Source organism: Rattus norvegicus, chromosome 8 (genome assembly GCF_036323735.1).
Source record: "Rattus norvegicus strain BN/NHsdMcwi chromosome 8, GRCr8, whole genome shotgun sequence".
Classification (NCBI taxonomy): Eukaryota; Metazoa; Chordata; class Mammalia; order Rodentia; family Muridae; genus Rattus; species Rattus norvegicus.
The window spans coordinates 7,877,691-7,890,899 of record NC_086026.1 but is presented as its reverse complement, the minus strand read 5'-3'; the positions used below and the strand labels follow the sequence as shown (position 1 = coordinate 7,890,899).

Sequence of the window (13,209 nt, the reverse complement as noted above, 5' to 3'; positions counted from 1 at the left end):
CGGGATTATTTCTATCTTCTTGTAATTATTGAGGCCTGTTTTGTGACCAATTATATTGTCAATTTTGGACACAGTACCATGAGGTGCAGAGAAGAAGGCATATCCTTTTGTTTTAGGAAGAATGTTCTGTAAGCGTCTGTTAAGTCCATTTGGTTCATAACTCCTGTTAGATTCTCTATTTCTCTCTTTAATTTCCAATTTCATGATCTGTCCCTTGATAAGAGTGGGATGTTGAAATTTCCTACTATTATTGTGTGATGTATAATGTGTGCTTTGAACTTTAGTAAGGTTTCTTTTATGAATGTATTTGGAGCATAGAGATTTATGACTGAGAGTTCATCTTGGTGGATTTTACCTTTAATGAATCTGAAGTGTCCTTCTTTATCCTTTTTGATAACTTTTGGTAAAAGTCGATTTTAATGGTTATTAGAATGGCTACTACATATTGTTTCTTTGAACCATTGACTTGGAGAGCTGTTTTTCGGGCTTTTAATCTGAGGTAGTGTCTGTCTTTGTCTTTGAGTTGTGTTTCCTGTATGTACCAAAATGCTGAGTTCTCTTTACATATCCAGTCTGTTATTCTATGCCTTTTTATTGGGGAATTGAATCCATTGATGTTAAGAGATATTAAGTTATAATGATTTTTGCTTCCTGTTATTTTTGTTGTTAGAGTTGGATCTATGTTTGTGTTTCTTTATTCTTTTGGTTTCATTTCAAGGAGATTACTCTCTTGCTTTATCTAGGCTGGAGTTTCCCTCCTTGTCTTGGAGTTTTCCATCTATTATTCTTTGTAGTGCTGGATTTAAAAAAAGTTATATTGTAAATTTGGTTTAGTCATGAAATATCTTGGTTTCTTCATCTATGTTAATTGAGAGTTTTGCTGGATATACTGGTTGCGGCTGGCATTTGTGCTCTCTTAGGGTCTGTATGACATCTGCCTGGTATCTTCTGGTTTTCATAGTCTCTGGTGATAAGTCTGGTGTAATTCGGATAGGTTTGCCTTTATATGTTATTTGATCTTTTCCTCTTACCGATTTTAAAATTCTTTATTTGTTTTGTGCATTTGGTGTTTTGAGTATTATGTGACAGGAGGAATTGTTATCTGATGTAATCTATTTTGAGTTCTGTAGGACACTTCATAGTCATCAAAGAAAAAAATTCACTGAGAGGAGCTCTTAAAAGTGAACATGTATGCTTCGAATGCAAGGGCAACTACATTCATGAAAGAAACCATACTAAAGCTCAAAACACATATTGTTCCTCAAACAACAATAGTAGGAGATTTCAATATCCCACTCTCATCAATGGAAAGATCATGGAATTGGAAATTAAATGGAGACATAGAGAAACTAACAGAATGTGTGAACCTAATGGACTTAACAAACATTTATAGAACATTTCATCCTAAAACAAAAGAATATACCTTTTTCTCAGAACCTCATGGTTCTTTCTCAAAAAATGACCATATAATTCGTCAGAAAACAGGCTTCAACAGATACAGGAGGATTGAAATAGTTCCATGCATCTTATCATATCACTACAGACTAAGTCTTTTCTTCAATAACAACAATATTGACACAAAGCCCATGTACACATGGAAGTTGAACTACGCTCTACCCAATGATAATTTGGTCAAGGAAAAAATAAAAAAAGAAATTAAATCCTTTTTAGAGTATATTGAAAATTAAGGCACAGCATACCCAAACTTGTGGGACATAGTGAAAGCAGTGCTAAGAGGAATCCTTATAGCTCTGAGTACCTCCACATGGAATTTGGAAAACATACATTAGTAGCTTGAAAACACACCTAAAGCCCTAGAACAAAAAGAAGGAAATACACCCAGGAGGAGTGGTTGGCAGTAAATAATCAAACTCAGGGGTGAAATCAGCCAAGTAGAAACAAGAAAAACTATACAAAGAATGGAATAATCAACAATATAGATAAACCCTTAGTCAGACTAACCAGAAGGCACAGAGAGAAATAACCACAGAATATGAGGAAATTAAAAAAAAAACATCAGATCCTATGATAAAGGCCTATATTCTACAAAACCTTAAAATCAAGATAAAATGGTCAATTTTCTAGACAGTTACCGGGTACCAAAGTTAAATCAGGATCAGATAAAACATCTAAACTGTCCCATAACTCCTAAAGAATTAGAAGCAGTTATTAAAAGTCTCCCAACAACAATATCAAAGAGTCCCATTACCAGATGTGTTTACTAAAGAATTCTAACAGACCTTCTTAGAAGACTTAATATCAATACTGTTCAAACTATTCCACAAAATAGAAACAAAAGGAACACTCCCCAATACTTTCTATGAAGCAGCAATTATAGCATATACTTAAACCACACAAACACCCAACAAAGATAAAGAACATCAGATCATTTACACTTATGAATATGTATGCACCCAGGAGGAGACTAAGGGAGAGAGAGAGAGAGAGAGAGAGAGAGAGAGAGAGAGAGAGAGAGAGAGAGAGACAGGAGGGAGAGAGGGAGAGAAGCCGTGGCAGGACAGGATGGCAAGTGATGTTAAGATTCTGCTCTGTGTATTTACAGGTTATCAATGTTCCTAAGGGATGGATAGCACCGGGCATTGTATGTTTAAGTGGGCAATTATATCTTACCAATTGGGTCAAAAAAATGAATATGTATGCACAAATATTGAATAAAATCCTTACAAACTGAAAACCAGAATACATAAAAGTGATCTTCCATCATGATCAATAGGATAAATCCTAGGGAAGCAGGAATGGTTCAATAGATTGAAATCCATCAATATAATCCACTATGTAAACAAATTCAAAGAAAAAAACCATGAACTTCTCATTAGATGCTGAGAATGCATTTGACAAAATTCAACACCCCTTCATGTTAAAGGCTTGGAAAGATCAGGAATTCAAAGACCATGCCTAAACATAATAAATGAAATATTTATCAAACCCATAGCTAACATCAAACTAAATGAAGAGAATTTTGAAGGAATCCTACAAAAATCAAGGCTAGTCAAGGCTGTCCACTCTCTTGCCACTTATTCAATATAGTACTCAAAGTTCTAGCCATAACAATCAGAAAACAAAAGGAGGTCAAATAATACAAGTTGGATAGGAAAAAAATCAAAATATCAATATTTACCGATGATATTATAGTATATTTAAATGACCCCAAAAGTTCCACCAGATATCTACTAAGCCTGATAAACAACTTCAGCAAAGTGGCTGGATATAAAATTAACTCTAGAAAATCAGTACACTTCCTCTACTCCAGGGATAGACAGGCTGAGAGAGAAATTAGGGAAATGACACCTTTCACAATAGTCCCAAATAATATAAAATAACTTGGTGTGATGCTAACCAACCAAGTAAAAGATCTGTATGACAAGAATTTCATTTCTCTGGATAAGAAATTGAAGAAGATCTCAGAAGATGGAGGGATCTTCCAGGCTTATAGGTTAGCAGGATTAATATTGCAAAAGTGACCATCTCGCCCGGAGCAATCTACACAGATTCACTGCAATACCCATCAAAATTCCAAGTCAATTCTTAATAGAGTTAGAAAGAACAATCTGCAAATTTATTTGGTATAAAAATAAATCCAGGATAGAAAAACCTATCCTTAACAATAAAAGAACTTCTGGGGGAGTCATCATCCTTGACCTCAATCTATATCACCGATGAAAACTGCTTGGTATTGGTACAGAGATAGGCAGGTAGATCAATGGAATAGAATTTAAAACCCAGAAATGAACCCAAACAACTTTGGTCCCTTGATCTTTGAAAAAGGAGCCAAAACTATCCCATAGAACAAAGACAGGATTTTCTTTTTTTTCTTTTTTTATTAGATATATTTCTTTACTTACATTTCAAATATTATTCCCTTTCCCAGTTCCCTGTCCATAAGCCCACATCGCCATTCTATCCCCCATATGGGTGTTTCCCCCATCTACCTCCATTACCACCCCCTCCCGACATTCCACTGCACTGGGGGTCCAACCTTGGCAGGACCAAGGGCTTCCCCTTCCACTGGTTCCCTAACAAGGCTATTCTCTGCTACATATGCAGTTGGATCCCTGGGTCAGTCCATGTATAGTCTTTCAGCAGTGGTTTAGTGTCAACGAGGGTGCTGAGTGTACTTGGAAGAGAATGGGGAACAAGAGACACAAAAAGGACGCCAAGACAAGAGTCTGATCAAGGCAACAATTTTATTTTTTCCCAAGGCTGAATTTATACCATAACAGGGGTAACAGAGAGAGAGGGGGCAAGTGGGAAATATTTATGCAGGCCAAGGACACAGTATTTGTGTGATCAGCTGATGTCAACAGGATGTTGGTTTTTCAGAAAAGTTACAGGTAATCACATTGGGTATCTTGACATAAGAAGTATTTCTCAGCAAGGTCAGAAATTTATCATATCATTATTCATCCTGACCACCAGGATGTATATTGTTCTGCAGCTGGCTGGGGATTTTCCATGAACCCAGTCGTACATAAATCTAATCATAACAATAACATTAATAATGGAGGGTTTTAATGGCATTGCTCCCAACAGTTTAGTCCCTGTAAGCTCTGGTTGGTTGGCATTGTTGTTATTATGGGGTTGCAAGGCCCTTCAGCTCTTTCAATACTTCCCCTGTCAAGAAGGAGTGGGAGCATCCGCATTTTGGTCATCCTTCTTCTTGAGCTTCCTGTGGTCTGTCAATTTCATCTTGGGTAATTAGAGCTTTTGGTCTAATATCCACTTATCAATGAGTGCATACCGAGTGTGTTTTCCTGTGCTTGGGTTACCTCACTAGGATGATATTTTCTAGTTCATTCCGTTTGCCTATGAATTTCATGAAGTCGTTATTCTTGAAAACTGAATATTACTCCATTGTGTAGATGTACCACTTTTTTTTTAAAATTCATTACTCTGTTGAAGGGCATCTAGGTGCTTTCCAGCTTCTGGTTATTATAAATAAGGATATGATGAACATAGTGGAGCATGTGTCTTTGTTGTATTTTGGAGTATCTCTTGGTTTTATGCCCAGGAGAGGTACAGCTGAGTCCTCAGGTAGTGTAATGTTCAATTTTCTGAGGAACTTCCAGACTGATCTCCAGAGTGGTGTACACCAACAGTGGAGGAGTGTTACTCTTTCTCCACATCCTTGTCAGCATCTGTTGTCACTTGAGCTTTTGCTCTTAGCCATTCTGACTGGTATGAAGTGAAATTGAAAGACTGTTTTGCTCATGGATTGGCAGGATTAATATAGTAAAAATGGCCATCCCTAACTACAGGCCGTATTACAGAGCAGTAGTTATAAAAACTGTAAGGTGTTGGTACAGAAACAGGCAGATAGGTCAGTGGAACAGAATTGAAGACCCAGAAATGAACCCACACACCTATGGTCACTTGATATATGACATAGGAGCTAAAACCATCCAGTTGAAGAAAGATAACATTTTCAACAAATGGTGTTGCTTCAACTGGAGGTGTGCATGTAGAAGACTGTGAATCAATCCATTCTAATCACCATGTACAAAGCTTCGGTCCAAATGGATAAAGGACCTCCAAATCAAACCAGATACACTCAAATTAATAGAAGAAAGAGTGGGGATGAGTCTTGAACACATAGACACTGGGAAAATTTCCTGAAGAAAACACCAATGGCATATTCTCTAAGATCAAGAATAGACAAATGGGACCTCAGAAAACTGCAAAGATTCTTTAAGGCAAAAGACCCTGTCATTATGACAAAACAGCAACCAATAGATTGGGAAAAGATCTTTACCAATCCCACAACAGATAGAGGGCTAATATCCAAAATATACAAAGAACGCAAAAAATTAGACTCCAGGGAACCAAATAACTCCATTAAAATGAGGTACAGAGATAAACAAAACATTCTCAACTGAGGAATATCGAATTGACCAAAAGCACCTAAAGAAATATTCAACATCCTTAGCCATCAGGGATGCAAATCAAAACAACCCTGAGATTCCAATGCTCGCCAGTCAAAATGGCTAAGATAAAAAACTCGGGTGACAGCAGATGCTGGCAAGGATATGGAGCAAGAGGAACACTCCTCTATTGTTGGGGGGATTGCAAACTTGTACAACCACTCTGGAAATCAGTCTGGAGTTTCCTCAGAAAATTGGACATTCCACTACCTGAGGACAGAGCTATAACTCTCTTGGGAAAATAAACAAAGATGCTCCAACATACAACAAAGACACATGCTCCACTATGTTCATAGTAGCCTTATTTATAATAGCCAGAAGCTGGAAAGATAGCATTTTCAACAAATGGTACTGTTTTAACTGTAGGTCAGTATGTTGGAGAATGCAGATCAATTCATTCTTATTTCCATGCACAAAGCATAGGTCCAATTGCATCAAGGACTTCCACATAAAACAAGATACACTCAAACTCATAGAAGTAAAGTGGGGATGAGACGTGAACTCATGGACACTGGGGAAACTTTCCTAAACAGAACACCAATAACTTGTGCTCTAAGATCAAGTATCGATAAATGGGACCGCACAAAATTGCAAACTTTCTGTAAGACAAAGGACACTGTCAATAGGATAAAATGGCAAGTAAAAGACAGGAAAAAGATCTTTACACATCCTACATGTGATAGAGGGCTAATATCAATATATACAAAGAACAAAGGAAGTTAGAATCCCAAGATTCAAATGACTCTATTAAAAGATGTGGTATAGACCCAAACAAAGAATATTCATCTAGGCATATTGAGTGACTGAAAAGTACCTAAATTAATGTTCAACATCCTTAGTCATCATGGAAATTCAAATCAAAACAACCCTGAGAGTCCACCTCATGCCAGTCACAGTGGCTAAGATGAAAAACTCAGGTTACAACAGAGGCTGGTACAGATGTCTAGAAAGAGGAAAACTCCTCCATTGTTGGTAGGATTGTAAGCTATACAACCACTCTGGAAATCAGTCTGGTGTTTCCTCAGAAAATTGGATATAGTACTACCTCAGGACTCAGTTATACCACTCCTTGGCATATATCCAAATGATGTTCCATCATATAACAGGGACACATGATCACCGATGTTCAAAGAAACCTTATTTATAATAGCCAGATGCTGGAAAAAACTCAGAGTCACTTCTACAGAGGAGTGGACATAGAAAATATTGTACATCTATACAATGGAGTACAACTCAGCTATTAAAAGCAACAACTTCATGAAATTCATAGGTAAATGGATGGAATAGAGAATATAATCCTGTGTGAGATAACCCAATCACAAAAGTCACATATGGTATGCACCCACTGATAAGTGGATATTAGCCAAACAGCTCAATTTTCCCAAGATACAGTCCACAGACCATATGAAGCTCAAGAAGGCCTAACATAATATGGATGTTTCACTTTTTCATAAAAGGGGGAAAAAGTATTCCTAGGAGGAGATATGGAGACAAAGATTGTAGTAGAGACTGCAGTAATGGCCATTCAGAGCCTGTCCCACCTGGAGATCCAGCGCTTATATATATACATTCACCAAACCTGGTCAATGTTGCTGATGCCAAGAAGTGCATGCTGACAAGATCATGATATAGCTGTCACCTAAGAGGTTCAGCCAGTGTGACAAGTACAGAGGCAAATGCTAGCATCAAAACATTGAAAAGCGATTAGGGTCCCCATTGGAAGTGTTAGAGAAAGTATTGAAGGAGCTTGCAACCCCATAAGAATAACAATTCGAACCAACCAGAGTTCACAGGGACTAAACCACTACACATGGGCCTGTCCATGTGTATACTGGGTAGTGGTTATCTATCAGAGGATAGTGCATATCTATCAGAGGATGGCCTTGTTGAGCACCAATGGGAGGAGAAGTCCTTGGTTCTGCTAATACTGGATCCATAGTGCTTTTGAATATCAGGGCAGCGAGGCTGGAAGCAGGGGGCTTTGGAGAGGGGAACACCATTATAGAAGTAAGGGGAAGCAGATGGTATAAGGGGCTTATGGATGGGAAATCAGGTAAGGGTTTAACATTTGAAATTTAAATAAAAATATACAATAAATATATAACACTGACTCTAAGTTAGGTTTTTGACAAAGAAATTCTCTCAGGAAAAGACTTGGACAAAGTTCCACTTAGTCCTATACTGTAATCTAATGAGATTTCCGTCTTTATCCAACCTTTCCTTTTGGCACAATCTGCCTCTGTCTCTGTCTCTGTTTCTGTCTCTGTCTCTGTCTCTGTTCCTCTCCCTCTCTGTCTCCATCCCCCTCCCTCTCTCCCTCCCTTTCCCCTTTTCCCCTCTCTCATTGTGCGTGTGTGTTTGCTTGCGGGCACTTGTGTTTGGGTGTTCATAATTCAGATAGATAGATTAAAATTTGAAAATGTATAATGTTTTCTGGAGGGGAGGAAGTTTGGCTATAGCTAAAACCTAATTTCCAGGAGGCCCTCCAAACTGCTTACTCCACCCACCCAAGAGAAATAGAGAAATGCAATCACATATTTTTGATAATCCTGTTACAGTCTTAGTTTACAGAGAAGCATGGGAAGGAAGACAAGCAGAGGCATGAATCATGTTCTAACATTTTCTTTTTGCACATTTTAAAACAGAAAGCCTGTGTTTTCACAATACAAATGTGTAAAAATGGGCTCCTTAAGGGAGTGTCTGTGTAAACTGTATTTAAAATGAATTATTTGAGGATATTATTTCTCAAAAGTGGAACCATATACCTTTAAACATTGTTCACACTACAGTTTACTACAATGTTAAATGTTTAGAAAAATTTCATATAAAACAAAGATGTCAGGAGGATTTATGACTATAAAAATTAAAGGTAAATATGAGAAACTCAATGTAATGTATCATTTGGGTGGTAAAAAATGAAGTTAATTTATAATCTTTCCTATGTTTTCCAACATTTTTTTTCTGTTACTATGACAAACACTATCACCAAATGCAACTTGAAAGAGGTCAAGGCTTATTTTTCGCTTACATTTCCAGGCCATGGTAATTCTTGAAGGACTTAAGAGCAAGGGCTCAAGAACTGAAACAGAAATCATAGAGGCACATTGTTCTTGTTTGACTTGCTCATTTCTCTCAGATAGATTATTACTGCCTAATGCTGATACTGCATATGTAATACTGTGCCTCAACTGGCCAACAACAACAACTCACAGTCACAATCATAGACTAATAGGATTCAGGCAATTTTTCAATTAATATTCCCTTTACTAGGGTATGCCAGGTTGGCAATAAAGTCTAACTAGGGCATCAGATATGTGTTAAGGAAATCTATTATCTCTTAAGACTTTATCCATGATTCCTGAAGCTTACTGAATCATCAACAGTACAGGAAAACCAGACCCTCAATGAAGGGCTGTTTTCCTTTCTCACACTTTTCCCAAATATCTTTAATTTTCATTTTTTCATATCCTCTATTAGGAGAATGACTCTGGAAGACAAACATAAATGTGCTATTTGTTTTACAACTTTTTTATTTAACTATGAAAGTCATATGTAGGCATATATCCCATTCCCATGAACACAGAAATTTAAGTTTGATATATTAAGTTGAAACAAGTAGTTTTCTTCTACATAGAAATTCAGAGTAGAGTGCATATCATGCTTCCAATGTATTGTCCATCAGATCACAGGATTGAATCTCAGAGCCATGTGTACCTATTTGAAAGTTTTTGTGGCAAGTGCAGCAAGAGATAAAACTTTGAGTACCGAGATGCAGTGATTAAACACAGAAAGATATATAGATTATCAGTTTTTTGGTTTTGAGCATTTGGTTGTTGTTATTAAAAAGAGAATAACATACTTCAATTTAGTATTCTAAAAGGGGAGAGAATATTTGCTTGGATATTCGGAGTCTCAGGCCTTATCTAGAGTTTCAAAAGTCACCAGTGCTCAAGATATAACTTAACATACTTCCACACAAAAAAAGTACCTGAAGGCAATTTTCCTTCTGGCCAGTAGATTGCACTGCAGGTTCCTGAAAAGATCTGGAAGCACCAAGGGAAAGATTATCTCTGACTCGGTTTTTCTTGAATTTAAGTTTTCCCTAAATGCAAGCATTACAGATGATAATTTTAGGACCATAAAGTTAGTAAAAATCTGTGCTCCACTCTGGCTGTATGCTCAGTCCATTTCCTGGTATCCAATTGGCTGTTCATCCTAACCTAGGCTACAATATTAACCTGCCTTCCTAATAAGGGTCCTGTGCACTCTGTCCTCTCCTCTGTTGATTTCTGGTCTGAAGATCAATCACACTGCGATGGGAAAGCATATCTTGTTTCCTCTACTGGGCGTGTCTTTGATGGTGATCTCCCTTCAAGGTAACGTCCTGGCACATGGTAATGGTTGGCACTGATGGGCAGACACACTGATTCTACAGATTAGGGGATGTGAGTAGCATGAAATCAGATAACATTAGAACTGACCCTGCTTCATTCTGATATACATACCCACTTCCTCGCCTTGCTTCAGCTGTGCACACTCAAAGATACTTTCCTGTCCTTCTCTTTATACTTTCTCCTGTTCCATGTCATAATCTCTCTCTCTCTCTTTCTCCTTTCCACCTCTCTTCATGTCTGTTCTCTGTAGTGCTTAAACATGTTCATTTCCTCAAGTTTACATACAAATTGGCTTATATTTGGATTGTAAGTGGGAAATGATATTCATTACCAGGGTGAAAACAATGAAAATATTGGTTCATCCAATCCAGTATGATAGAATACTAACTTTAAAATGGATTGCCATGAGGATTTCCTGTATCAGAGATGCATTCCCTTGTTGTTTGTGCCTTGAATACAATCCTGCCCAATAATGTCAGACTATTGTCCCTTTCTGCCACCTCTCTCTCTTTTAGATGCTTCAGAATCATCATTCTGTATGGTGCATTAGGGACCCCACATCAGAACTTCTATTTTTCATTCTGATAACTTGGTCTATTCTCATGGTATGAGGTTGCATTGATTTTCCAACATTTCCTTTGAGGAGTCCTGTAGTCACGAACCTTCATGAATGTGTTATCTCAGCATACAGCCAGATCTTTTCTTGGGTATTGCTTATTAATTCACCAGAGCCACTAGCTCAGCTACAATTGGTGCTTGAATTTGGATCCTGAATGAGTGACTTACATTGGCTTTTGTATTTCAGCTTTGCAGTGTTTCCTGTGTAATAGGTACAGTTCTGAAGGGAATTGTGTGACTGGAAGACTTATATGCCAGACTAAACCTGATGAGATTTGTGCCACAGTTGTAATCTATAAAGGTATGTAAGCTCTAGGAGCTCTGAAAGTAATCTTGCTTGCCCTGCAGTGATTAACCCATCACCAGGATACTGATGGCAAGGAGGGAAAAGCCCCTTTGCTTCTCTTAATGGATCCCACCGACCGATAGTCAGACCAACAAACAAATGATGAAAAAATGTTTTGAAAGATGTCTGGTTGATCCTCAGGGAAATTCTGGGTTAATATTGTCTAGTACTGTAGGGATTGGATTCTAAAATTCCATTCAACACTCTTGGAAATGACATCCCACCTGTGGGGTAGATTAATGGTTGAAGGATCATGTCCCAGTGAGCCCACCTCAGTTATGCTTTTATTTCTAAAGTACTTTCCATCTGAGCCTTTACTGACTCAACCACTCTTTCCACTGATATTCACATTTTTGCCTCTTGAATTTGTTCTTCTATAGATGGAAAATTTGACTATGGAAGACAGAAGTGTGCTGAGTGCTTCAGTGGGACTATTGAGCATGGAAGTCGGACAGTAACAACAAACTGCTGCTCAGGCAGCTCTTTCTGCAATAGAGCATATACCTGATACTTAATTGTACTGAAAGATTTTAGGTGAGTCTCTACTGTGCTCCTGTAACCTCATAGCCCTGGTCAGCATGATTTGTTGATGTTTCAAAAGTCCAACAGGCTGGAGTGAAGTTCTCTGCTTCCCACCGGCCCTGGCACTCCCTCATTCTCACATCATGATTTCCTTCCTTTTTCCCCTCTGTCCCTCCAACACAATAGATGCACGGCACAAGTTGCTTGTTCTACTTTTTCTGTACTTATTCAACATACACATTCTGACTGTTTCACACAGCACTGGGCACTGAGCACTGATTTTTGAAAAGTATTGAATATGACAGTCCAGTCCTGAGACCCATCCTCTATGAAGATTCTGTATCTGACAGGGTGGCCAGATAAATATAACTTCCCTGTCTTCAATCTAACCCATACACATAAGAGGATATTTTAGGAAGTGTTTCTTTCCTGTGATTTTAACAAAATGATGTTTGAGAGAAAAAATTTATTAAGCTCATGATTTGAGATAGTTTCTACCTTATAATGTTAGGCTATTTTGGAACAGAGATGTTCAACTCTTGGCCTTATGGAACCAGGGTAAAATAGGAAGGGATGATTACAAGATTCAACCACTATGGGTTTACCCTAAGTGGCTTATATCCACCAAGCAAGATATAGATCTATCAATAATCTATTCAATTTTCAAATTCATTATTATATTACATCAAGAGGTTAGGTCAGATATATCTACCGCATCTCTAGAAATGATCTCACAGGCACAGACAGATTTGAATGTGATATAACAGACATTCTCAGTTCCATGTAGTGACTAGATTCAGATATCACAGACTGAGAGCACTCCCTTTCCAGAGTTCATTTCCCCAGGGTGGTCACATGCACATGTACTTCTTTATCCTTCAAAAATTTCTAATTTTTTAGATTTATTCCTAATAATTCCATAGATTTTGAAGTCAGTTCTATTTCAATTTTTTCTTTACTTTTCTATTTGTACCAGTACATTTACATTTTTGGACAACCTAAAATGTGCAGACAATATTGTAAACAAATGAAATTTCTAGGAATTCCATGACACTCTGCCAAGAAATAGCTTTGTAATATGTCATACAGGCAAAGGCAGGTACAAGATAGAACAAGGCATATCATTGGAATAGAAGGAAAGATAAGTGGGAGAAGTTTTTTAGAGAGGAGACTGGTGTGAGGCAGGAGAGGAAGTAGCAGAGAGAACATGGAGGCTGATGTTAAGATTCCTCTCTGCATATTTACAGGGTGTTAGGAATATACGTAAGAGATTGATATGTACAGGGCTTTTGATGACTAGGTGGGCAATTTCTTCAATCTTATCAATTTCATCAGAGGTTATGGTATTGTGTGTTCTTTCATATGGTGATTTAACTTCAGAAGAGTATGT

At 37.7% G+C, this 13,209-nt stretch overlaps 1 protein-coding gene across 2 annotated transcripts in view; it reads right to left on the bottom strand.

Moving 5' to 3' along the window:
• Patel14l3 (prostate and testis expressed 14-like 3) overlaps positions 1–10,223 on the bottom strand; it is an 89,599-nt gene extending 79,376 nt beyond the window's left edge. For both annotated transcript variants that reach the window (XM_063266157.1, XM_063266156.1), the window contains exon 1: positions 9,928–10,223. The gene's annotated coding sequence lies outside the window, so the exon portion shown is untranslated. The remainder of the gene's footprint in view (positions 1–9,927) is intronic.
• Between the last annotated feature and the right edge of the window lie 2,986 nt (positions 10,224–13,209).